This window comes from Pipra filicauda, unplaced genomic scaffold (genome assembly GCF_003945595.2).
Source record: "Pipra filicauda isolate LSUMZ 115617 unplaced genomic scaffold, ASM394559v2 scaffold76_size2844353_pilon, whole genome shotgun sequence".
NCBI classification, from domain to species: domain Eukaryota; kingdom Metazoa; phylum Chordata; class Aves; order Passeriformes; family Pipridae; genus Pipra; species Pipra filicauda.
Genome location: NW_024104942.1, coordinates 2,500,449 through 2,525,667, shown reverse-complemented (window position 1 = coordinate 2,525,667; position 25,219 = coordinate 2,500,449). Strand labels below are relative to the sequence as shown.

Genomic DNA, 25,219 nt, shown 5'->3' with positions numbered 1-25,219 from the left:
GCATCTATACCCAAAATATCCATAGAGATTTATATCTAAGCAATATATCTATCTGTCTAAAGAACTATACACACAAAAAGACTCTTAGAAGTCTGCAGGTTAAAGATAGTCCTCCTAAATTATACGGGGGAATAATGAGTCACACGTCTAGAATTGCATCCTTGAAATTTTGAATTTAATACTGCTGGCCTTACAGTGAAATGGCCAGGAACTGTCTCCTGGAATTTGGCAATGAAAACACTTGTATTCCAGCAGACAAAGGAGCAGGCACTTGTACTGCTTCCCTTTCAAGGAACAGTTTGCCCACCCAGGACACAGAAGACCTGGGATTTAAACATAAATCCACCCCCAGCTACAACCAGATATCATGACTGAGAGATGCTCTTAAAGGATTCCTCAATAAGCTTTCACAATTTGCAAAGAGCAACTAAATATTCAGTTGGCAAAATAGAGAATATGCCTGGCTGCAGCTTGGTAATCGAGACACCGTGTTCCCTTGTCTTTAGGATTTGCTCTGATGGCTGCTCATAGGAGCGGAAAGCAGAGGGGAAGGGAACTGTATGCTCCTCCAGCCTGCTGTGCGGGACATACTGAAGTGAGGCCAGGGGGCACTTGGGCAGAGGAGTGCTCAGCACCAGCCTGGCCTGAGCACCAGGGAGGTCATCTGGCAGATATTTTGGTGACCAGCAGCTTTGGGCTCCTCCAGTGAGACAAGCATTGAACAGGGTGATTTGAGAATTCAGACTGAATTTTGGTACTATGCATTAATTAAGCACCTACACCAGCTGTGGAACAATTTTAACAAAAATAATGCAGCTTGATCAGTTTTACACTAGGCTAATTTTGTAATGATTGTTTTAAATGCCTACTAAAAAATATCTGCATATTGTGAGATTGAAAAATTAATTCTATTCTTTCATACACAATCAAATGGCTCTCAGTATTTTTAGAAATGTCCCTGAATTCTATAAAAACGGGAAATGCCATGAAGGATACTGTCACAATTATGAACGGATTTGTTTGCACATTTAGCTTCAGCATTACTTTTTCTGAGTTTAGTTTTAATATAACACCACTTCAATCCTCAGTATACCAACACTGCACAGGTGTCATCTCGGTGGTGAAAGCTGGGGGCAGCTGAACTGCTTTGTAAGTGCTCTGCTGGCTGGCACTCTGAGCGTGTGCAAGGCAGCATGATGTTGGTGCTTAGACTTGACTGGAAGCAAACCACTTTGTCTGAAACAGAGGAATTTCTAAATTCACAAAACTTAAGTTTTGGCAAGTAAGGAACTAAAGGACAAATACCACAGCAGCTGAGAATAACGGTGCTCCATGTAAGATACCTGGCCACCATTTGTGACCAGAGAGCAGTTCAACTCCTTAACCACGCAGGATGGCAAGACATTTGTTACATAACAGCAACTTCAGATGGCATTTTTAAATCCTGCTATCTTTTCACTGAAGAACAGAAGATTAGACTTCTATAGACTCTGAGAGACAGGGATTGGAGCCAGCAGCAATATTTAGCACAGAGTGACTGATTTCTGGCACCATCTAGCTTCCTCTGCAACAGGAATCTGGCAGCCTGGTAGGTGCTTTTCAAAGACGTTGATTGAATAGTTGATACTAGTGCTATACAAAGGCTCAAGACAGCACAAGAAAGAATAAAAAAGAGTAGGTCCTAAGCCTCAAGACTACTTTATTGTTTTTTCCTAATGAAGATAGCGAGGAAAAAATCCTGGGCAAAATACCAAAGCCTAGGGAATTCAGACTGTTCGTTATTCAGCTTCTGACTATGCATCTCTGCCAAACATCTATAATATACACGAAAGCATTAGACGCAAAGAAGCCATAACGCAAGAAAGACTATTAACTGTTCATTTTCACAAGATGTGGTATAATCTGAAAAGCACAGATTTGTTTTGACCAATAAAACTATTCCTAATTCCACTCAAGAATTATAAAATTCTGATGAGTCTTTGTACCTATTTATACTCATTCACTATTCTTACAAGGGGTTTTGAACTCTAGAAACTTGCTATCAGCTCTGTATGGAAAACTGCTGACCATTTGAGAAAAGCAGCTATGATTTGTTGCTGAATGTCAAAATTCATTAATTAACCACCTTTGAGCACTTGTGCACTGTAAAATTCTACAGAAACATATTTACTTGTTGGCATAAAGATATGTTTACCGACTTACACTTTGCAAAAGCAGAAGAGAAGACAAATAAAGTTGGTTTATATCCTCAGTAGAGAAGGAAATAGCAGAGAAAGAGGAGAGGAAAATCTTTCTGGACTATACCAGACAAGCAAGCACAGTCTCTCCAATTCGGAATCTTTTTCCAATTCCCACAGTGAAACTTTCTTTCCATTTGCCTGAAATCACCTGTAATGTGCTTTAAGAGCTAATCCCTTCACATTTGGTTTACTCGGCACGGGCCCAATAAAAGCAAGGATTCTCAAATGCATAACCAACCCAAACCACTTTCTCACTTTGTCTTTTCAACTACACACATTCACAGCTACTGAAATAGAAAATTAGCTACATTTACACTCAAGTCATACATAGGAGTCTCCTAATGGAAAGAATGGAACATAGTTACACGCTTTTTCCTATAATCCACTTGAAGTAATATTTCTCTCCCTCAGGGTCTTGACTTAACATATTCAATCTGTACAGGCAGTTTCTCAGTAAAGAGGTCTAAGGTTATTCTGCTGTAGATTCACTTATGATCAGCTTTGTGTTTTGTGATATCATCTAATAACTGAAGTGTAAATCCAAGGGAGACAGAGTTGCCCATTTGTTTTAGTGTATTTCAAAGGTTTTCCTTTAAAGAAGAGTCTTACATTCTCTTCTCCTTAAATATGCAGGTTTTCTAGACTCCACATTTTCCTCTACTTTTGATTGTACAAGACTATGAAGAAACATATATTTTCCATGATGTAGGGACAGGTGATGTCTGAACATTAGCAACTCAGTGTTTGGTGTGGCATGAATAAGAGTATCCAAGTTGGAAGGAATTCCAAGATTTAAACCTGAGTAAGAACTCAAATGAACCCAATCTGAACCGCAGGCAGAAGTCCAAACTGAAGTTTGAAACTACTCTCAAAGTCAGCACCTGTTATTTGAAGACACTTTATGCTCACTGAACAGTTACAGATCAAAATGAAAGAGCAAGCAAAGCAAAATCAGGTAATGGGAGCAAAGCATAGAACATGTCCATAACTGGGAAAGGAAAACTGAGACATCTGTCAACAACATATAACTTAGATGTCTGTTAATGGTTTTATATTCAGCTACATGTTATTCAGTTGTAATTACTATAAAGTGTGAGTGTTTACATAGTTTGGATGAGCCACCAGTTCTAGAACTAAAGTGTTCACCTGAAAGCTACATTGCAATGAATTTAACACATTTCTGTGATATTTTTGCACTCAGATTTCACTCTTTATGAATGCACAAAAGAAAACACTGGGATTTTTACCAGAAATTCCTCTGACAAGAGAAGGGAATTTTTAAAATCCCTTAGTCCTTTCAAAATTCTCTGCATGTAATTTCAGGGGAATATACATTGTTTTAAAAGCCTGGTAGGTAATTTTCTTGAAAGCAGTAAAGAACTTGCACTAAGCCCTTCTCCCCACTTCCTTTTGCCTGATGGGCTGTTAGGCACAGCTATCCCAAAGTAGAGAGACTTGAACACACACACACACTCACACAAGCTCTTGGCTGCCTTTGTGCCCACATGCTTTAGAGGCAGCATGATCAATCTGAAATCATCTGCCTCATAGCTTCTCAGGAAAAATGCTCCCATGATTTTGACTGAAGGTGATATGGCATTGTGCACGGCCTCTAGAAAGAGAGGAGCTCTGCTGTTTTCTCCCACGTCAAGTTAGATTTCCTGGCATGCACATATGATAACCTCCCCATCAAAATAAAGTCAGATGTGACCTTCCTGTCCCCTGCATTCTCATGTACCAATAAAATAAGTTGAAAACTTAGCCAAAAAACATAATGTATTTATGTGAATATTTTCAGAAGACACATGCTATGCAGGTAACCCAATACAATCATAAAGAACTGAATGAGATTCCGATCCCAACATTCAGGTACTCCAAATAGGTGCTTGAGAATAAGTATTGGAAAGAAGGCAAAGAACAGAGGAAAGAGAAAAAGTGCTAAAGCATTACAGGAACCTTTATATTTGATATTCAGGAGGAGTTTGTCATGAGTAGCCCACTCTGTTTTTGCACTGAATAATTCCCAGCATTTCTATATCACATCTCAGATGCACATATTGAAGACAACTTTCTAATCTTCCAAGTGTGGTTAGAGAGAAGGAAGAGGAGAGCAAAAAATACCAATAGGCTTCCCCTCCCCTCCCCTTTGCCCTCACATTACTGGAAAATACTTCTCTTTTTTCCAAATACCTGAGGAATTCACTGACTATACAGTAGAGAGAGAAGATTGAGAGGAGATAATCAATTTGTATGTGCATCATTATGCTTGTGGTTTATAATTTAAAAATCTATTGTATATGTGTATTTCTCTAATAACAGCTACAAAACGGCAGTTCCAGAGAGAAAGTTATCTAGGATTTGTCACTCTTACTGACTTTTTAAAGGGATTTTACATATTAGAGAACAATCTAGATCTCAGAAACTATTTTTCTTCAAATTCCTTGTGGTTTTTACCCCAGAAGTGGGGCAAAGCTCTAAGTATTTTATGTGTTTGTTCTCCTCCCTCACCTCACTGTGTTTTAGATTATATTAGCAGTGCTGTGAACACCATCTGACAAAAATACTGAGCTCTTATGCAAGAACCTCAAGGCAAGGCCCTCACATGCCAGTTAAATGAGTTACATTTCACAACAAGAAAATTAGGTTCCAGAGACATAAGAGACTGGTTATATCCTTTCTTTGGTCATATAATATTCTTCCATTCTATTCACCAATGTATTTCTTCCTCAGTCTTGTATTCCATCTCCCTCAGCTTTCAGTGACAGTCTCAATCAATGGGATGAGGTCAGCCATCAGATCCATGGGACCAGGAAGATAAGAGCACATTTATCCAAAGTCCAAGTGCAGTGCCCTATTCAGACAGCTATGCTGCCTGTTAGTTATTGGGTTGAATTGAAAACAAAAGTTATATTAAAAGACAGCAGGATCATTATTTCCCCTTTCTGCCCCACCTACTCAAGAGCCTGAGGTCATTTTCCACAACAAAAATGAAAGCCCTTCTTGGAAGTGTTTTTGTGCTAAACAGCAGTGGTTAATTTCTTGCAACTAATTAGTTATTCAAGTGAAAGTATAATGATCCTCCAACATGATTGAAAGTGCTTCAACTGAGTTTCCTGCTAGCAGCATACTTCTAGAAAAGATGCAATAAATCAGCAGGGTTATGGAAATCTTTAAACAAAGCAAGTCTGCGACAGGAGCCCATTAAAGATATAGCCATGTAATATTTATGTACCTAGCTGACTTATGCTTTTAACCTAGCACTTTCAGCTATAGCTTTTTAGCACCTGGGTCATATTCAATAAGAATGAAATTTGCCCTGTTTGCTAAGAGCCAGCATAATGTTTCTGCACTGGGTGTTTGGAGTATAGTGTTACCATAGGACTCAAAGAACAGAGCCTTCCCACCAAATGGAATTTCGCCCAGCTTTTTCTAAATAAAAATACAAATAGAACAACTGAGTAGCACAGAAAATTTAATCTGTGAGTCTCAAGTTCCCTGATTAACAAGAAAAGAGGTAGCTATCAAAAGAAGAAAGGTTGTATAAACCCATGGAGGTACTGAAAAACAAAACATCTCAGAATAGCCAACATCACCTATGATTGTTCAGATTATGATTTGTTAATTAGGAGTGGTTATTGAGATGGTAATAGCAGACCTGAAGATTTTTAGAGAAGGTGTTGACTTCATAAATGTCTTCTACTTACTCCAAAACCAATTTATTAATTGTAGTTCGTGTATTTAAATGTATTGGGTACTGAAGAAAAGCAAGACCCTGGGGTGTAAAAATGCATTTTGACTATGTTTGAAGTTTCTGGATGTTACAAATGTACTGATCTGCTTAAATCTCCAAAACAAAAAGTCATTTCCTTTCTTCTGTCACACTGAACAGTGTCTGCATGGGTTTGCATGTATTTTTAAACTACACATAAACATACTCTTTGGCTATATGTGCCTTCTCTCATCCCACTCACTCATCTACTTCATTACCAATCTCCCAGTCAGTCTTCTCAGAGTTTTAAGAGACAGAATTTGGATTCACAAACCAGTTTCATTTGAGGTCCCAAATATGATTTACTGGCCTACCCTTCGTTACCATAGCAAATAGCTGCAAAAAGGCAAATCTTGCTGCTGTGGGGCTGGAAAGCGGAAACTTTGGGAAGACATGTAGGAACTGCAGTTTACTTGGGACTCTAGGAGGTCGGAGGAAGCAGGAGTGTTATAAGAAAGGGGCAGGAGAAGGGGATTGAAGGACAGAGGAAAAGAAGACTGGACATCACTCTCCCTTCCCAGTAAAATCATCTTTACTATCACTGTAGGTTTTTGGGCCAATGATCACTTTCAACTTGCACCTTCTGTTGGAAAAATAAATTAGGAGTCCAGCTTTATTTTGTCAATAGAAAGTTTAAAGTGGTCACTGGAGCACAAAGCTTTTTAAAGGGCAGCTGAGCTTAACAAGGACAAGGAAGAGAATGTAGAGGAAGACACAAAAACAGGTTGATTATGAACCATTAAAGGGTGCACCATTTTTCAATAGTAAAGATAAGGCCTTTAGAACAGTTCTGGTAATGTTGTATCTCTTTATTGTGCATTATTTTTCTTTAGAAGAATATTTATTACTTAAAAATGCCTTTACCAGAGCAGAAAATAAGTAGTTTGTATGTGCATGTTGGTCTTGATGAAAAAAAAGCCATCAGAAAACAGTAAACTAACTAGGCATTTGCTTCCTGAATACATGGGATTATACTTTGCATTTGTGCTGTAAACCATTGGATCCTGTACAAGCAATTGTACTGCAATGGGTTTTGCTATGCTAAATATTTAAACTGTGTGCCCAGTCCTTCAAAGTCTGAGCTTATTCTGTGTTCAGAGCTTTTTAGAGTTGAGTCAATAGCATATTTGTTTTGAATGGCTGTTCCTAGATAACAGTAACAAAAATCCAAAACTTGTTTACATCATTTAACATGCCTAAAAGCTTAGCTCAAGACATTAGAAAACCACACAACAAGTAAGGAGAAAAATGCAATTCTTTAAAATAGTCTTTGCTGTTGAAAAGAAGTTACACCATCAAAAGGCAAAAAGAATGTTTTGCCAGCTCTGGACCAAGAACTGTTTTGCTTTTAAACTGGAGTAACGACGGGCATAAAAAGATTTCAAGGAATTTCCTCTTCTCCCTGGAGATAGCCATGAGCCTTTCTCCTACCCCAGACTTCATGTTGTAGTAATTGCAAGATAGGTAGCCCTTATTTATCAGAGTACGAAAAATGTGTGAAAGAGTAAAAATAGGGCAAATAAGGCAATTACATCAATCCTAAGAAAACTTTGTTCTCATCTAAGCAGTACCTTCAGCTCTGATAGACAGATGTTACATCAGCTGTTTAGCAAGTGCCTCTACTATTTTCTTAGCTTGTATTGCTATCTTGAGAACAAGATTTCGCCACCATTTACACACAGACACTCATGTAGTGTTCAACATACTCTTGAATTGTGTCTGTGGTCTAAATTCTATAAAGTATGTTGATATTTTTAGGAAAAAAAATGAAGCGTAATCTCTCATCTGTTTCAAATTACACAGGAAAAATACCAAGTATATTCGCAACAAATAGATATGCATACAGATATTTCACAGAGGGGAAAAATGCAGGAATGCCAAAATACAATTACAGGAAAGGAAATAATGCAAACAGGCAATGATTTACCATCCTCACATTTTCTAACCAAATGCTGCCTGCCTTTAGTTAGTATCCAGTGCAGTGTAATAAATACAGTGTTTGAAAAAAAATGTGCTTTTTCATATCTATTTGCTACCTAGAAAGCTCCCGATACCTAATCTGGAAGCAGACAGAACTCAAAAAAGGTGCCTCTTTTCCAGTGAAGACATGACTTCCCCTCCAAGGGCCTGGGGCACTGTGCCTCAGATGCTAATAGCTTGGGTTGTGTGCAATAGCCCTATATTGTTTATATAGCACTTCACATGTTCAAAGCACTATGAGATATCAGCCATCACTACACTTTTATGAGGCTGTAAGTACTACCCACTAAACATCAGGGTTCAAATGACTCGCTCTTGATCAAAAGAAACTTTGTGCTGCAGGACCATAATTATTTGAATTTGGTAATTCTGGCAGACCATTCCTATGTCAACACAGAATGAAGAGGGGGATGGGATATTAAAGCCATTTGCTATTGCACTCTGCTCTGGCAGCGAGATATGGACACATGGAGGATCTCTAAAGCAAACCTGCACTCAGCACCTTTTGATTAAAAAAATCAAGAGCACAAAGGAAACAAAAGATTTCAAAAGCCCCCAAGAGTGTTTTTATGAATATATCTATTTCATATAATCACTGCAAAGAACCTAAAAGACAACAAGCAAACAGTACTGAAATACTCCAGAAATCCTAACATGGTGTTCCAAATTCATTCTGAATCAGTGTGGTTTTTTTTAAACCAAGAGGATTTGTAGGCAATTTAAAAGCAATCCGTCCATTTTCTTCAGATAAAGAACTACAGTCTACTGTCTTACAGTTGACTAAAGAAGGACTCAATAACTTTTAGAAATATAGAATATTTTTACTGTCCATATTTATACATACTTTCTTCCTACGAAAACTCAGTTTCTATGCTGACATTCATAACTGCAGCCCCGAAGTATCAAGTCTCCATTCCCATAAAAAGAATACAAAGATATTGAAAATCAACCGATGAATCCACAGTATATATAACAACTAAATAAAGACTTGACATAAATGCTAAACAGGACACAATCTGAAGATTCTTCCCTTTACAACTGAAAACATTTTACATAAAAATACTAACACTGAGATTGAAGACAGAATAAGAAAACTTATCCTCTGCTTTTCCACCCAGTGCCCATCCTATCATACAACATTGTCTTTCCCCACCTCTCACGTTTTAACTTGCACACAGTCTTGGTTTCCACAGATACCACGTGTTCTCAGAGCACAACTTCCCAGTTATTAGACTTAGAATCTTGCCTGCAGAATCACGTGGGAAATAGATCAGACTACTAAGGCAAAAATGCGGACCACTACACATAATCCAGATTCATCAAATTAAAGAAGGATGCCTTTTTAAAGCTATAACAGGAAGAGGGAGGGAAAGAAATTCCCTTCAAAGGCAGTAATGAGTGGAGAGAATGACTTACAGAACCTCTTCTGTTTCAGTCAGGTTGATCATGTTGCTATTAATGTTTACCCCCTCTACCTGACAACTTTCACTTGACATTTTTCAGGTATAGGCCACACAGAGCTCTATGCCAGACTGTGCTTGCAATTCATTTTGTCTTGAATTACATTGCCTGGAAAGTTAAATTACTGAAATATTTGCTAAAATATTAAAGTTTAAGCCTAACATCAGTAGGTGAGCATTACTTCATGGATATAAGTGTAAGAAGCAGTTACCATACTCCATCTACTGATCTAAAGAACAGATGTTTGGTATGATTTATGGACACTGAAATGTGTGCATATCTTCCATAAATAGTAATGTGTTCCAATGACAAAGAGTGGAGAACTGTGATCCAAAAGGCTGGGAAAATACAGGCAGTATAAGAATTTATTTACCAATTTCTTGGCTTTAAGTAAAAAGCAAAGCTTATAGAGCCAGGGCCTCAATCCTGTATGTTGGAAAAGCTCTTACGAGTTCAAAAAGGACTAACAACGTGAAGTAATAAATTGCATTCAGGCTCAATAGGTCAGATATAAAAGTCTGTATAGAACATGAGTGCAACTATGATTTGTTAAATAAGAGTAACAATTTATATTGATTGAAGCACAATAAATCTAAAGCAGTACACAAAAAGACAATATTGCCTTGGGTATTTTTACATTAAATTTGGGGTTGGAAGGGTCTTTAATATCAAGATTTAACACAATACTAATCAGGTAAAATTCTAATGGGCAAAGTACAGTTTTGAGCTCTGCAATTAAATTATTTCTGGAAGTGCAATCAAATATTTGATTGAACTAATATCATTGCTGCTCCTCACATTTGTTCTGCTCCTAAATTAGCTTGGCTAATCAGCATCCCACCTCATAGCCAGTGTTGTAGACATGTAATATTAGCTGATGGGTTCAATTTCAAGAGCACAGTCAATTTTTGGACAGCAAAACCTAGTCAAAGGCTACAAACACATCAAGTAGGTATTTGTAGATGTTATGGTTTCTGAGCCAGCAGAACTCTGATAGGACTCAGTGACGTTCAGATCGCTCTGTGATGGCTATACATGTCAAACAAGTTTTAATTTAATTTAAAAAAGCAGTCTCAGGGATATTATTTCACCTCAAAGTATTTCTTTGGTGGGCCAAGATATTTTCCATCCTCTTATTCTATGAGCAAGAACCAGGATGATTCTGCATATCTTTAGATTTCTTCATATCATAACATACAAAAAAGCAGCCCTGTAGAATGCAGAATTCAAACAAGGCAATCCCAGTTTTTCCTCCTGTCTCAGGCTGGCATGCACTAGTGCTTCAAGATGTTATGCAGCTGCTACTTTTCCCCAGAGATGGGTGTAATCCAGTAAATGATGAAATACTCCCTAAAACATTTCTTTTTTTCCCCAGCAGAGGTTAACAAAGATGTTTCCATAGGTTTAAGACAACATGAAAACATGGTGATTGTCTAGTTGGATTTCTTGAAAAGCATTAACCTTAGATTTACTGCATCAGTAATTAGGAGCTGATGCTATACTCCAACACACCACAGAAACAACTGCAGTTAGTGTCTGTAGAATACAGTGAGAGTTTTAGATTACAGTCACAGTTATTTCGTTCTGTTCTTGCACGTTTTAAGACCACAGAAGAAACAAGCACTTTTCATTTTGTCAGAAAAAGGACTTCCTCTTGATAGCTGCACAGATTTTTTTACTTTCAGCTTATAACTGAATGTCACAGAAGAATAAATTGAATTTCTAATAACTACAGTCAGCTGGATTTAATTCCTTTTGGTGGAAGCACAGCAGTGTCAATACTCAGAGATTTAGTATTATGGCTAATTTATTGCGAGTAAAATGTCAATACTACATGAAAATTTGTCATTTTAGAAAGGTTTAATAAAAAAAGATGAACACAACACAAAACCCAGAAAATATAAGAGCTGATAACTGATCGTTCTACCTCACTTTTTTCCAGATGAGCATCCAGGTGCCAGCTGGTGTAAACGCAGATGCCACTGACGTCAGTGGAGCTGTGTCAGTTTACACGAGCTGAGAATCTGATCCCAAGTGTGCTAGTGCCACTTTTAGATGCTGCCACTGGAATTCACTTTTGCAAGACAATTCAAAAAAAAAATCCACACATTGCATTTCTTCCTGTCTTCAAGTGTATAACTGGAAATCTGTTGACAGACTGTGGGAGAGGGCAAGCAGGAGGTGGAAGTAGCCAACAACTGTATCCATGAGATAACTTTCCAGTATCAGTATTAACACTGTTTTGTTGTCTTCCTTTTATACGAATGAATATTTGTCTTCAAAAAGTCTGAATTCCAACTTCCAGTAAGAATTAAATGTCAGCAAAAGAAAAATGATTCTGTAAACCGTGCAGAGTATCTGTCCCAGAAATATGTTAACATACAATGTTAACCAGCATAAATCTGGATAGATTGTTCTAATGCACCATTAGAAAAAGTATCTAAAACTTGAGATCTGTGTATTCACCAAAGTATTTGTTCCTAAGAAAAAAAACTCCCTGCTGTACAGGCAGTAAGACTGGTAAAAGTTCTAAGACAGCTGTTTGAAGTGGCCTGCAAGCCAGACTTCTGTCTGGCTGACATCTATCATTCATATTTCATCTGGTATTTATATGTGGGAGAGAGAGAAGGAAGAAGGGAAAAGGTGAGGCAATAAGCAGGGCAGAGTAGTATTTGATAGCTCTACCACTTCTAAGCAGGGACAGGGAGCTTTTGCTCCTATTTTACATAAGGCTGTTGTTAAACATTAGTGCACTGTGCTACAGTTGCCAGTATTTACCAGTACAGTGATGGAACACTGGTCTTTTAAAGCAAGATAAAGGTCAAAACAGAAAAGGTAACTAATTAGAACCAAAGATGCAGTTCACATAGCACTGAAGTAATTGTCTGTTTGTGCAGCACAACACCCATATCTTCAATTTAGGTCAGGCCATGAAGAGGAAGAAGAGGACTGAAGACTGAGGATGAGATGCTCTACTTCACACAGTTGCCCTCTGGAAGGACTTGCAAAGGCAGTCACTTAAATTAAGTACAGGTCATCAGACAAGATATCTAATCTATTCCTAAGACAGGCAGCTCTAGCAGTCCAAATCCCTATGGCCTTTGCAGCCACATGATGAACTATTTCCTCATGTACCTCTGTCAATTCACGTTAGGTTCCAATTTTTTTAAAGCGATATTTCATGTACACCACGACCCTATTGCTCATAGCAAGGAAAGTGCTTTGGTTTATTTATGACCTACTAACCTTAAATAAAAAAAAAAAAAAAACCTACATCCAATATGAATGTTCACATAAGCTTGCAGATCTGAAAAAAAAAAAATTTAAAATAAGCCTGGTATTTGTAACAGCCAGCTAAGCCTGGTAAGGGATTTTAAAAAAATGAAAACCAGATGAGAGATGATGACAGCATATCTACCCTGCATAACCTGCACACATCAGGAATTAGGGCTGGAACCGAGGAATACTTTTTGTACCTAGCTTCAGTCCATTTCAGAAGTTTCAGCCCATTTCAGAGGCTAGATAACTAAGGAAATCCTGAGGTTTTTCCAGTATATGGGGTGGGAGGCATTAATAATAACCTGTGAAAGTAATTCCTTCTAAGATGCAATCCACCCAGCCACAAGCTCCATGCAGCTTCTCTTCTTCCCCTACCCTCCATCCTGATTGCCAGATAGCAGCCAGGCAGGACCCCATATTGAAATATGAAGTGACAGATGGAAGCAGGGAATAAGAGCATAAGAATAAGTACTGAAAGAAATGACGTACAAAAAGCAAGCTCATAATAGGGTGGATCTGAAACATAAGCAACCCTAAACCATAAAGTCAGTTCATTTGGCTAGAACAAAGTTGAACAGATGCAGATGCACAAAAGACTGAGTTGGAGAGCCTTATTCTCTCATCACTCATGCTGGTGTACAGAAGTCTTCTCATAATATCCATGGAATTAAACCTTTGAAAAACCACTACAAAGAAATGGAAAAATAAAAATAAACTTCAAAGCCAAACTATTGGCAGCAAATATCCCATACAGTTGTATCAAGAAAGAAAGATGTACTGCCACATTTGATTAGAATTCAGATATATTCCTAACCACAGTGGTCTTCCTAAACGAAATACATCTAAACTACATAAAGAAGAAAATTAATGGATTCCATTCTTGTCTAGTTCTCCAATAGACTATATTAATGACTTTGTCTTTCAGTAATATTAGATAAAAATAATGTTGAGTTAAATGATGTAATAAATACCTCTACATGCAGAGCAATTAGTTGAAAGAAACAGTCAGAACAAAGTCCTTGTCATGATGTTTGTTTACAAAATAGACACAGGTACCATACCTATGAGCTCCAGTCTTTTGGTGCGGGTTCCTTTTACATAGAAACAAACCCCCCCAACATTCATAAAGACTTACAAATAATCAGAGATTGATGAGAGAGTATAAAACATCTTTTACCCAAAGATAAGTAAACAAACAGCAATTCACAGAAGTCAATGAATCAGTCACACAATTTCAGCACAGCAAGAGCAGACCTGCAAAAAAATAATTCTGACCAGCTGAGCATCGAGAACACCTTCTGCAGAAGAACTCTGCTCCCAAATGCAAATAAGGTAAAATTCCTAGATTACCTTGTTTTACCTTCTGATACAGCCTCTAAAACCCTTCTGCAACACAAACACTACAATCCTGTTTTATTAAATTATTATTTATTTTTATTAATAATTAAGACAATTGATTGGGAAAAAATGTTATGTTACTGTGGAAATTTTTAAGAATAAGGACTTTACTGTGATGAGCAGTACTGGATATGCACAGCATGCCACCACCTAAAAAAATACATGAAAACAAATTTAGGTCAAGTCTTAATACACATTCACTATTTTTTCTCCTGAAAACTATCATAACAGGTTCTGCATGTGTGACAATTTGTAAGGAAGAAAAGCCTTCTGTCTCTGTAAGATGTTTATTGAGAAATTAAGCCTCCTTTAAAAAAATATATTTTTCATCAATCCTAAGCAAGTTTAAATCCAACTGAATCATGTCATCAAAAGAAATTTTGCTCTAATTGGCAACACTGATTCATAACACTCTTAGCCAGCTCTGTTCATATATGGAATCTTGTGTTTCATTTTGCTATGAAGTTCAGTCTCAGGAAATAACAGACAAAATTAATCCACTTGTGCCTGCATCCCCAACCTTTATTATTAAAGCTTGAATAAGTGAAATATCTTTTCTTTTCATAGAGAGAAGTTTGGGAAACTGCCAGCTCCTTGCACAAAGACTGAATTACGATGGGCAGAGAAGGGTGTTGGTAAGAGAAAAATGACTGAAGTTGCATCATCTGTATGCTTAAAATCATTGTGTGAATTTTGATTTTCCCCCCCTCCTTTCAGACATTTGAGGATGCGGTCAAGTCAATGGAGTTCTGTTGTAGTGGTTGCTTCAGTGAACATTCAACGCTGTCGGTGAGTTTGGAATTAAAGTGAAAACCATCGACCGTTGATTGTACCCTCCAGCTAACCATCCTCCTCCTTACTTCATGCTTTCAGGCCTTAACACCGAAGATAGCAACCTAACCATCATATGATGTTTCTCCCCCACCCTGCCAAGCTTTACAAAAAAGGTCACAATCAACATTCATTGCTGTCGGTGGGTTTAACTTTGTGGACAAGCTCACTGAACAATGAATGCAACTGTGGCCCCACATTTTACAGTTGCCGTTGAGAGGAACAGCAGCTCTGAAAGCAGTAGTGAGAAACAAACTTCTTATAAGCTACATTTTTCTGGTCAGAAAAACAGTTGGGAGTATTCACTTTTTGCTTGCTTGTTTTTAAGTGTGTTTAACTTAGCTGACTAGAAAAAAAAAAAACCCTGCCTTTTTCTGGAATATTGTCCTTACAGGGTTGAGTATCACTGAAACCATAAAAACTCTTATTTAGTATGCGTGCAGAAATAAATAACTGTACAGGAAACTCTGTATATCCACTCCTAAGGACTCTGACATAGAAGGAAAGAATATTTAAATGCCATTTTAACTAGGCATTGTGGAATATTTAAAAAGTTTTTTCTATACTTGTCATGACAAATACAAATGGGAGCAAATGAGATTTCAAAGTTACGGATCAAACGTTTTATCAAATAAATTAATTAATTTTACATGAAATTGTTTCTGAGCACATAAATATTATTAGACAACCCTTACTATTGCATCTGGTTTTTTTAGGCATCTGAACGATGACAGAGAAATGTATATCCAGAAATAAAAATGGAAAAGTAGTTAAATTGTAAAATTACTGTAAACTGAGTACCTATGTCACGCTCTCAGTATTGCAGATACTAATAAGAAAATAAAAGTGTAAATAAACTCACATTTTTGTCCTTATTTCCTTACAACCCTTTATTAACCTGGTCAGACACACAGAAGGACCAGTCTACATTTCTCACATCACACAATCATTCAAGGTAAGTTCAGTCTTTAGACTTGGTGCAACTCAAATATTTTGCAGCAAGAATTGCTTACAAAGGTTAGGTAATGCCACAGCAGTCATGTCGTTCTTCCTCATTATGAGGGGGTTCAAAAATAATACTTTAGTTTGGTTATTTACAAAGTTTCCTCAGCACATCAGTTACACAGCAATTTATCTTGTGTACTGTAGTTGCTTTTCTTAAGTTTCACCAGGTAGCAACTGAACAGGATACAAATATCAAGGTTGTCATGGGACAATACACCTATACTTGAACTTTGTGTTATCAGTCTAATTAAATGGTAAAGATATACTTCAATCCTGAAAGAGATCAGTTCTTTGTCATATGCAAAACTAATATTTATAGAAAAAAAAAAATCAGCTCCCCTTAAAGGTGTAATCACACTAGCACAATAAATCCTGAAATTATTTGGACATTATTTAAAATTGATATCTCAGAAGATTATCTTTTCTTATTCCAATATTTACTAGAGACGAACCCACAGGGTCTGAATGCTATCATGGTCAGAGACAGAAGAGTAAAGTATTAAAAGGAAGAGTTGCTATGGATGAATGATTTCTCAGCAATGTTGTTCAGAGATAAGCCTGTATCTTTAGGTTTACCCATTTCTACAAAAATGGGAATTTGAATTACTACAGACTTACATATTGCAGACAGATAAAGATCATATTAAAAGCAAGACTCAAAGGTATACATTCTATCTAGAAGGAGAAATTTTCAAATTAAGCTGAACCTAGTATGATTCATGCTGTAGCAAAAACAAAGTTCCTTACTGAAATCTAAAACCCGGGTCTTGGTTTTGCAATACATTTATTAATGCTAGTTATAGATAAGTTATGTTTTTTAACAGAGAAAATACTTATCAAAACAGAAGATTCTGGAATTTCTCAACACTGGAAAGAACGAGTGTCCTGAAACATGAGTGGTTTCTGTATGTTTGCTGTGCTGATAATGCCTGAATGATTAGCATTAAGGAGAGACAGACTCCAATGCAAGAAAAAGATAAAGTTATATCCTTTTCTAAGGCAGTACTAATTGAAGATCAGTGATTCCTACCTTACTAGAACAGGGTACAGAAACCTTAGCCAGCATTGACCTAGGCACAAATAATCAGCCCATACCCATTACAAATATAAAACAGATATTTTCACCTAAACTACAAGTTTTTATTGGTTTCTGAAGAGGTGACTCTGCAATAACAGTCTTTTTTAATGATGCCTAGCATTAAATTTATCAGTGATTTTAGTTACATCATGTTTTCATATACAAATAGAAAAATGTCTTCTTAGTATACAGATACATAGTGTTTCACACAGCTTAAAGTCAACCTCTACACACTAGTTATTTAATAATGTTCGCTGGAAAGCAATACTTTTATTCCACACCCCACAAGAGATGCTGGCTTGCACTCATCTTTCCTTATGCTGTAAAGCCACAGAACAATCACAATTTGGTGACGATCGCTGTGAAATACTGTGGGAAGGTTTCATGGTATTTTCCTGGGTTTTGTTAATATGACACATATGTACTCAGTACAATGCCCACAGGCCATAGAAACATTCTAGAAAATTGCTCCTCAGTGTCATTGTAAATAATTCACTCACAGCAATATTTTTAGGTCAAGCATATCAAAGTTGCAGCAAAGGCGATGGACCTTGACATAATAGGAGCACTGGTTTTACAGCAGTGCAGGGAGAGGAGAAGGAATATACTTCCCATACACGAGAGATTAGTTGCTGTTCCCAAGTGTACACATCACTGTGCTTGAAGACAGCAGAGGTGGTACTAAGGGTTTGTTATAAGGTTTGGAGTTGTTGGTTTTTTAAATTACCTCCAAGTACTTTTTTCCCCTTGCTTCTGGCATAAGATGGATCAAAACATCTAATTCAACAGCTTCTGCATTAAGTCTATAGCTTCTGTTTAGCAAGTACAGACAGACACCTGGTTATATCTCTAAAACTACAAGTCAAAGAATTCCTGTGATAGAAATAGTCTGTGATATTCAGAACCACGGCAGGATGAACATGATAGACTTGATTTTTGGCACAGCTGACACCACTACACTAACATCTCTTACTTTACAGATGGTGAAGTGACACTGTAAATTAAAGAGTTAAATACAGAAGTAGTTTATAGTTGAAATGGAAGCAGTATCTGGACAATTAGACTCCAATCGTGTCTTTTTGGGGAAGAAATAGAGAATGATTTTTTGTGTCATGGGAATACCATGTTTTTCTTGCTGACCACTTTTTTTTTCCCCTCTTAATGAATACCTTTGTTACTTGCCAGAGTTACAATGAAAACCAATAATTTTTTTTAAGCACTTGCCTGGTGACATGCACTACAGAATAATTTTTACGTTTTGCCCTTTTATTTAGGTTTGTATAATTTTATTTTAACTTCACATTTTTTCCTTCCTGTGCATCCTCCTTAAGTGTGAGTGCTAGAAATGCAGATCACATTCCAAAGAGCCCAGCCAAGGCTAGATGAAATAATCTGATGCTCCTTTATTTTACAAGCAATCACTGCTCCTTTTAAGCCAAAAATAGCATTTTTAATGGCACCACAGAGCTAACACATTTAAATTTATCTAACATTATTCCATAGGTACAGTGTCCACAAGTTCTTTCGTAGTTTAAAATAGATTATTTCATCCCCTTGAAATGCAACACTTGCAATTTTTTGAACTTAGGGATTTTTGTTTTCAAAAATCCCTTCCTCCAAAACATCATTAAGGTTTTGAAACTTAGTGGCAACAATTACACAGTAGCATGTAGTAGTACTTTGAATACAAGCAGAAGCCTATCGTGACTTAATAAAAAAACCCCAATACTTAAAATTGCCATTGTACGTAATTTCCCTCACATTATTTTCATTAACTGCAAAAGAGGCAATAGAAGCATAATGATTTACTTCCCTTCCTGCTGCCTGCAACCAAAGTATGTTTACAAGCTCAGTATTTGACATTGTCATGTTAGAGCCTTCACTTCATAACAACCAGTAATCACAAACTGAACACAAATACGTCTGACAAATACGTGTAAGAGAAAGTTTATGTTGGAGTTTAGGAATTATTGATCTGAGGATGAAACAGGGCAAGTGTTCAAATTGCACAGCTTCCAAATATGGTTCTTATAAAACATGAAGGAAATGCCCATTTTCTACATTTTCTGCTTATGAGACTGCCTTCACATTGTCACTAGAAACAAAAATATAGTCTCCTCCTACGTTTGGATGTGAACTGATACCAAAATTTTCAGGAAAGCTTCAGGTGCATAAACTCTAATCCACATAAGCCATGAATTAGAACAGAAACTTTATGCCTATGATACATATTCTGACTTTTCCTGATTTTACTTCATGAGATACAGCTGCTAGCCTTCAAAGTTGTGATGTTTTAACAAATCCTCTTTAATCTAACAAGCTCACAAATAGACTATCAAGAGATCTGACGATATAAGTTGCTGGGTTATATTTTGTTTGGTGTTTGTGCTTTTTTTTAAATAATCATTATTTTTTTCCATTAGAAATCTCATGCTAGGTCCTTAGGATGAAAAACAAGTCTAAAACAGACCAGATAACACAAATCTATGATACCAGTGTTCAGAATGTTCAGATACCAGGTTAGGTAATGAGGAGAAATAGTTGGAAAGTAACATGCACCTGGCCATCAAGATAGTGGAAGTTTCACCTTGCACTGAAGATAACCTACCAATATACATAACCTATGTATCTAAACTACAGTATCATCTACAGGTACCTGCAAGTTATCCCAGTAATCATGTTATTAATCTAATTGATTGCATAGATCTATTACTTAGTAATTAAACAGTTAAAGTGCTTAGTCATAGGCATTTTGAAACTCTGAAACAAAAAAAAAAAAAAAAATATTAGTTTTAGCTAGCGAGAGTTGAATCCAAGTGGTTGCCCTCAAAAAGTCAACATCACCATCTGATGTGTAAAACATTCCTAATTCTCATAAAGTACATCCTGATTACTGTGTTTGCCTCAAAATAATGAGCCGTGACAAAACATTATCAAATCTCTTAAAAAACCTTGAGTTCATGACAATGGATTTACATTTAAATGCCATCCTATTCACTTAGTATCAATATGCTGCTGTTACCAGACTGACAGACATGATGAAATTAGTGTGTGCTCTCCTACAGACAAGGACAGTAGACACACTTTAGGGAGGCCACAAACTACTATAGGGATAACAAACCCAGAAGAACTTTGAGAGACATTCACAATGTAATTGTAGAAGACACCAGAAAAGAAAAAAAAAAGACAATAAAGACAGCAGCCAGCTGTGGCCTACAGCATTTCTTAAAGGAAGCCTCTGTAGACTCTCCAGGAAGATCTCTGTGCATCCCCAAAACAACTGCAGTACATTGTTCCAGAAGATCACACGGATCGTGGTCTGCTAACTAACGAATTCAGATTCTCTGCTGGTTTTAGAGTCAACACACTTTTATTGATTTCAGTGGAATTACGCCAGTTTGTACAAGCTGAGGATTTGGTAAGCCAACACACAAGAGAACTGTAAAATAAGTATGGTCCCGCACATCCTACACTGAGGGGAAAAATGCAGAGGTAGATGTCACTCTTGGGGGAGGGGGATGAGAGAAACAAAGAACATGTACTTGGAAAACACATGTTTCCACCTACAGAGAGAGCTTTTCTGCCCACAGACAAACTGTGGGTGGCCCTGGACATACAGCACTTGGACACTTAACTACGTTTGTGCAGATTGCTACTTTGCAGGTACAAATAAGGAGCTTCGGAACACAACAGGCAGGAGGATATTTTTGGGCAGAAACATCACACCCACATTATGATAATCTGGCCTTTGCCACCACATGACAGTCTCCTGCGCTTCATGAAGCTTGAGGTATGTGGGTGGCAAAGAGCTCACAGCTTATTTTTGTCTGACGATGGCTCCCACGGCACAAGTGTATGTACTTGAAGGAATGGCAGCTTGTTTCCTCTCTCTCCCTTCACACTGTGCACTTTCCATCATTTCATCCATTATTTTCATACAGAGCCAGCAAAACTAAGCCATTCATTGGCTGCATTTGAGAAAAAAAAAAAAATCAATGCAAAACATTATCACATCTCTTAAAATACCTTATGTCCCAATATCCAGGAGTTTCTTTATTTTGGGTGCCTATTGGTATCCCTCTCTGCCCTAGAGCTACATACGGACTTCAGATTTGTATCAGTCTTCACAAGAGATGATTTACGTTCTACAGAATTTTAGGTATTGCAGGTACATGTACAAATGGTTGTAGCTGCTGACTGAAAGTGCCTTCTGGAACCAGTTGATACACATCAAGAGTGAGATAACCAAACCTCAGGTCTGTTCAAAGTGAATACCACAAACTGACCGTTAAGAGTGAATTCTAAAAACAAAACACCAAATCTCCCTCCTCCCCCCGCCCCCCAAAAAAAAACACAACCAAAAAAAAACCCACAGAAAATTTGCTTTTTGTCTCTCCATTCCTACACCACCCATCCCCATCGATGCTTTTTTGAACGCAGAGAGACACCTTAGACACTTCATACTAACAGGAGAAAACCCAAATGAAACTGAAAAAAAATGAAGCACCAAACCCTTACTCCTTATTTCCTTACTCCTTATAGAGGTTGTTATCTGTTTGGAAACATTACTTCTGCTTTAAACCTTTTACTGCGATTCCAAGGGACTACTGCATCTATTGCTAGGTAGTCAGCAGCACTGCTCAGGAGAAATCCAAGTCTAAGACATGCATACCTGCACAGAAGATTTTCTTTGCTAGAACTTCAGTGCATGCCTCTCCAGCCTTAATGTCCAGCACTACTGGCTCCTCTCTACTCAGGTGAGGTTCCAGAGCTATATTTTTCTGAAACAGAAGTCTTCCTGCCTTACTCATTTTCTACTCATTGTCTATGAGGACACCATCAGATTAGCTCAGGATACTCACTACAAAATTTTTCACCAGGAGGGCATACCAGCCTTGGCTGAACTGGAACTGAAAGGTAATTCAATGAAAATGCCTAAAAATAACAGACCATGTTTTAAGGGCTCCTTGTAGTCAGACCAAAACTGATTAAAACAGATTATTTTGCCATCTTTCTACCACAAATGAATGAACTGTTACAGGTCAAGTCTACAAGGAAGTTTTTACTTGAATACCCAAATCAATAAGATTACATTAGCAGCTTGCTGTGCTTGAGTTCACAGGGTGCTGGTGCCACTGTCCTCCTCTAACAGGAAGGGTTTGAACAGGCAGGACCTCCAAACTTGATGAGAAATAAAGCTGGTATCTCTGCACCACACCCAGATGAGACTGGTAGGTTCCTGAGCTGACTACAGTTTATGTACCTTTATCATCATCAGAAACTGTAACAGCCACTGTTAAAGTGAACACAGAGCCTGCCCAGAACAATGCAATATGTGCTAAGGCTCTATGTTCACTCTAAGATTGTTGGCTGCTACATTTTATCAGCTCTTTTTTAAATAAGGCTGCTCACTAACTGCTTTCCAAGCTTTCACATATGTACCATTTCCATCAGCTACAAGTGTAAATTTGCAAGCAATGGGAACACACACACGCAGTCTGATGGAATCTGTGGAGAAGGTAAAGCTGTCACCAGATGGCATTTAAGTTTTACAAAGCCAGATATTCAGAAGCATCATCTGAATTTTAAACGCTTCATTTCTAGTTTGTTTTTTTTTTTTTTTATTATTTTCTTGCAAACTCCCAAAACACAGCATTTGGTCCTAGAAATAATCTTGTGATATTTTGTGGCTAAACCTCCAACAGCTCATTTTTCATGGCTACATACCTAGACTATAGGAGCCCTAAATTAGTACTTGGGTACAGACTGCTCAAAAATTCAGTCTATAATGTCAGTAAATAAACTTTTTATTAATATAATTTTGAGTCAGCCCTAACAGTAGCAAAAATAAGTAGGTTGCCTGTTCCTTTCCTACAGGGAAGCGTTGCCAAAAATATATAACTGTCACTTTTCATCTTTGGAATAATGTTAGCTACTGAAAAAAAGGATTCACAATGAGCAATTATGTCTTCAGCTTTCATGTCATTTTACATCATTCCACTATCAGCCATGCTCAAAAGCTTAGAGGCAACATTCTAGGTCAGTGACTTTTGCAGGCAGTGTATTTGCTGTTTGGTAATTAAATTAGATACACTTTAAATAACCAATTCTGAAACAGACAGCCACTTACAAACACATGACCAAATGTATCACTGGCACTGTTGACACTGGATGAGGAAAATTATGCATGTTAGCAATCATTAACTATCACTGAGGATTATAAATTTAAGGATTATGATATTAAGAATAACTGGATCAGCAAATCACTGCAGAGAAAAATCTTTAAGATGTAGCTAACAGCCATACTTGAAGGACTGACCTACTTTTCATCACAAAGTTTTATTTATGCATGTATAGAATTTTTTCTTATGTTATGGTTAGCAAAATAACATCTCCCACCAAGAAAGCTCTCAACTATTAATAAAACTAAATAGAAAATGCTGCAGTAAATACTGCAGTAGGTGCTCAGCTTTTAATAAGGTTTTAGCCTGCATCTCAGGCAAATAGCCACTAGTGCTGTTTCAGATAAAACTTTAAACAGGAAAACAGAGACACCAATTTTCACTTTATATGGAATTTTTATGGAGAAATTATTAACTCTAAAGATGTAAAATCAGAATGTTAGAAAAATGTTTCATATCAAATACAGCTCAGAGGTATCTACTGTGTAAAAAGTATGCAGCTCTGCTACTTTTTCAAGCCTGCACTCAGAAATGAACATTTAAAAAAATCAGAAAGAGATCTGATAGGTGCTATAAGATATGTTCTTTGTAAAAGCAGTTCTCATAATTCTTCAAGGGACATCCATTGAAAAAACAAACTACAAAACCCACAATCCCAAACAAAAACAACCAAAAGCACAAACAGCAACTTAAGGAGGTACTGTAAAAAGACAATTTGGCCTTCATTTTGTGTGTATTCAAGGAGTGATGTTAATGGACCAAGGCATGCAAATGATAAGAGCACAGAAGGAACACAAGTTCAAGCCAGAGTCTTGTAATTCACACAAATGATCTCACTTATTCCTCCACAATAGCAGGAACTATTCCACTGTTTTGAGCATTCATTTTTCAGCCCATCCACAAGGTTCCACTCTGTTTTTGTTAGCTTAGTTCCCTTACCACCTCGCCCACGATAAGCATTCATATGGAAGTCCTCATTTGTGACAACTGTGCAAAAAGGCCCAATTTTAAAATCCCATCTTTTTTTTCTTCTGGAAACTGACCCATTGGCCTTTTATTTCAAGATGGACACAAGCTACAAGGCACAATCAACAGCCACAAACTATTAAAATATCCTGCCCACTTAAGTATGCCAGCAGACCACTAAGAACACTGAAGCCAGCCCCACAATCTAAAGATGACACAACCCAATTGTAGCATTGCCACAGTTACTTCTAAAGCACTGAGCTGGAAAACTAGTCTTAATGTTTGCAGGTATTGCTTTGGCTGAAACACATGGAAAAACCGGCTTTGAGGAGGAAAATGCAACCCACCACACATATATTTCTGGCCATTATAAAACATGAGACCGAACAAGGGGTTTCTGTGTCCCTTCCTGTGCCATGGGTAGAGTTTTGCAGCGGTGTCACACTCACTGCCAGCAGGTGTTGCAATGGGCAGCCGTGTAAAGCGCCTATTCACTGAACTCTGTCACTCCAGTTATGTGCTCTTTATGGCAAGGAAAACAGAGAAAACAAAGAGGCTGTTATGCTTTAACTTCAAAGCCTTCATACCCCAGGCTTCAGTTCTGTACCTCAGGCAGTACAGCCCAGAGGAGAGGCAGCACAGTCTCAGGTAAAGATATTTTTCTGCTCCAATAACCTAGTCTCTGTAGTACTTATAAGACAGATTTGATTTTGTTTAAAAAGGAAAATCTTGATATAGGCACACTGATAGCAGAAGGTCACGTGACATTTGCCATTTGACTGACAAGTAAATTCTGTCCTTAAGCTTTCCAAGTTCATAGGAAGGTTTTGTCTGAGATGTCATAGAGGAATCTTAAGTTGACTCGTAAGTGCCACAAGAATCAATGCACAAGAAGTTGGGAGATACTGATCTCCCCAGTTTACAGTTCCTGTTGGAGTTATCATTCTCCAGTTGCACCAATTTCCTCTTCATCGGGGTAAAGCTTTTATGAGATCCCTAAAGCCTGTGTGCAATATTTATTCTGTTAGTC

The 25,219-nt window shown here is 37.4% G+C and overlaps 1 long non-coding RNA gene across 3 annotated transcripts in view; it reads left to right on the top strand.

The window, feature by feature from the left end:
- The window catches only part of LOC113983823, a 60,526-nt gene extending 44,705 nt beyond the window's left edge, over positions 1 to 15,821 (top strand). The window contains exons 4-6 of one of the 3 annotated variants that reach the window (XR_005566619.1): positions 14,695 to 14,762; positions 14,845 to 14,916; positions 15,001 to 15,821. This is a non-coding gene — a long non-coding RNA (uncharacterized LOC113983823). Of the gene's footprint in view, positions 1 to 12,372; positions 14,062 to 14,694; positions 14,763 to 14,844 lie in introns of all 3 variants that reach the window. The other 2 variants (XR_005566618.1, XR_003539236.2) reach the window with 2 other exon arrangements.
- The last annotated feature ends 9,398 nt before the right edge of the window (positions 15,822 to 25,219 follow it).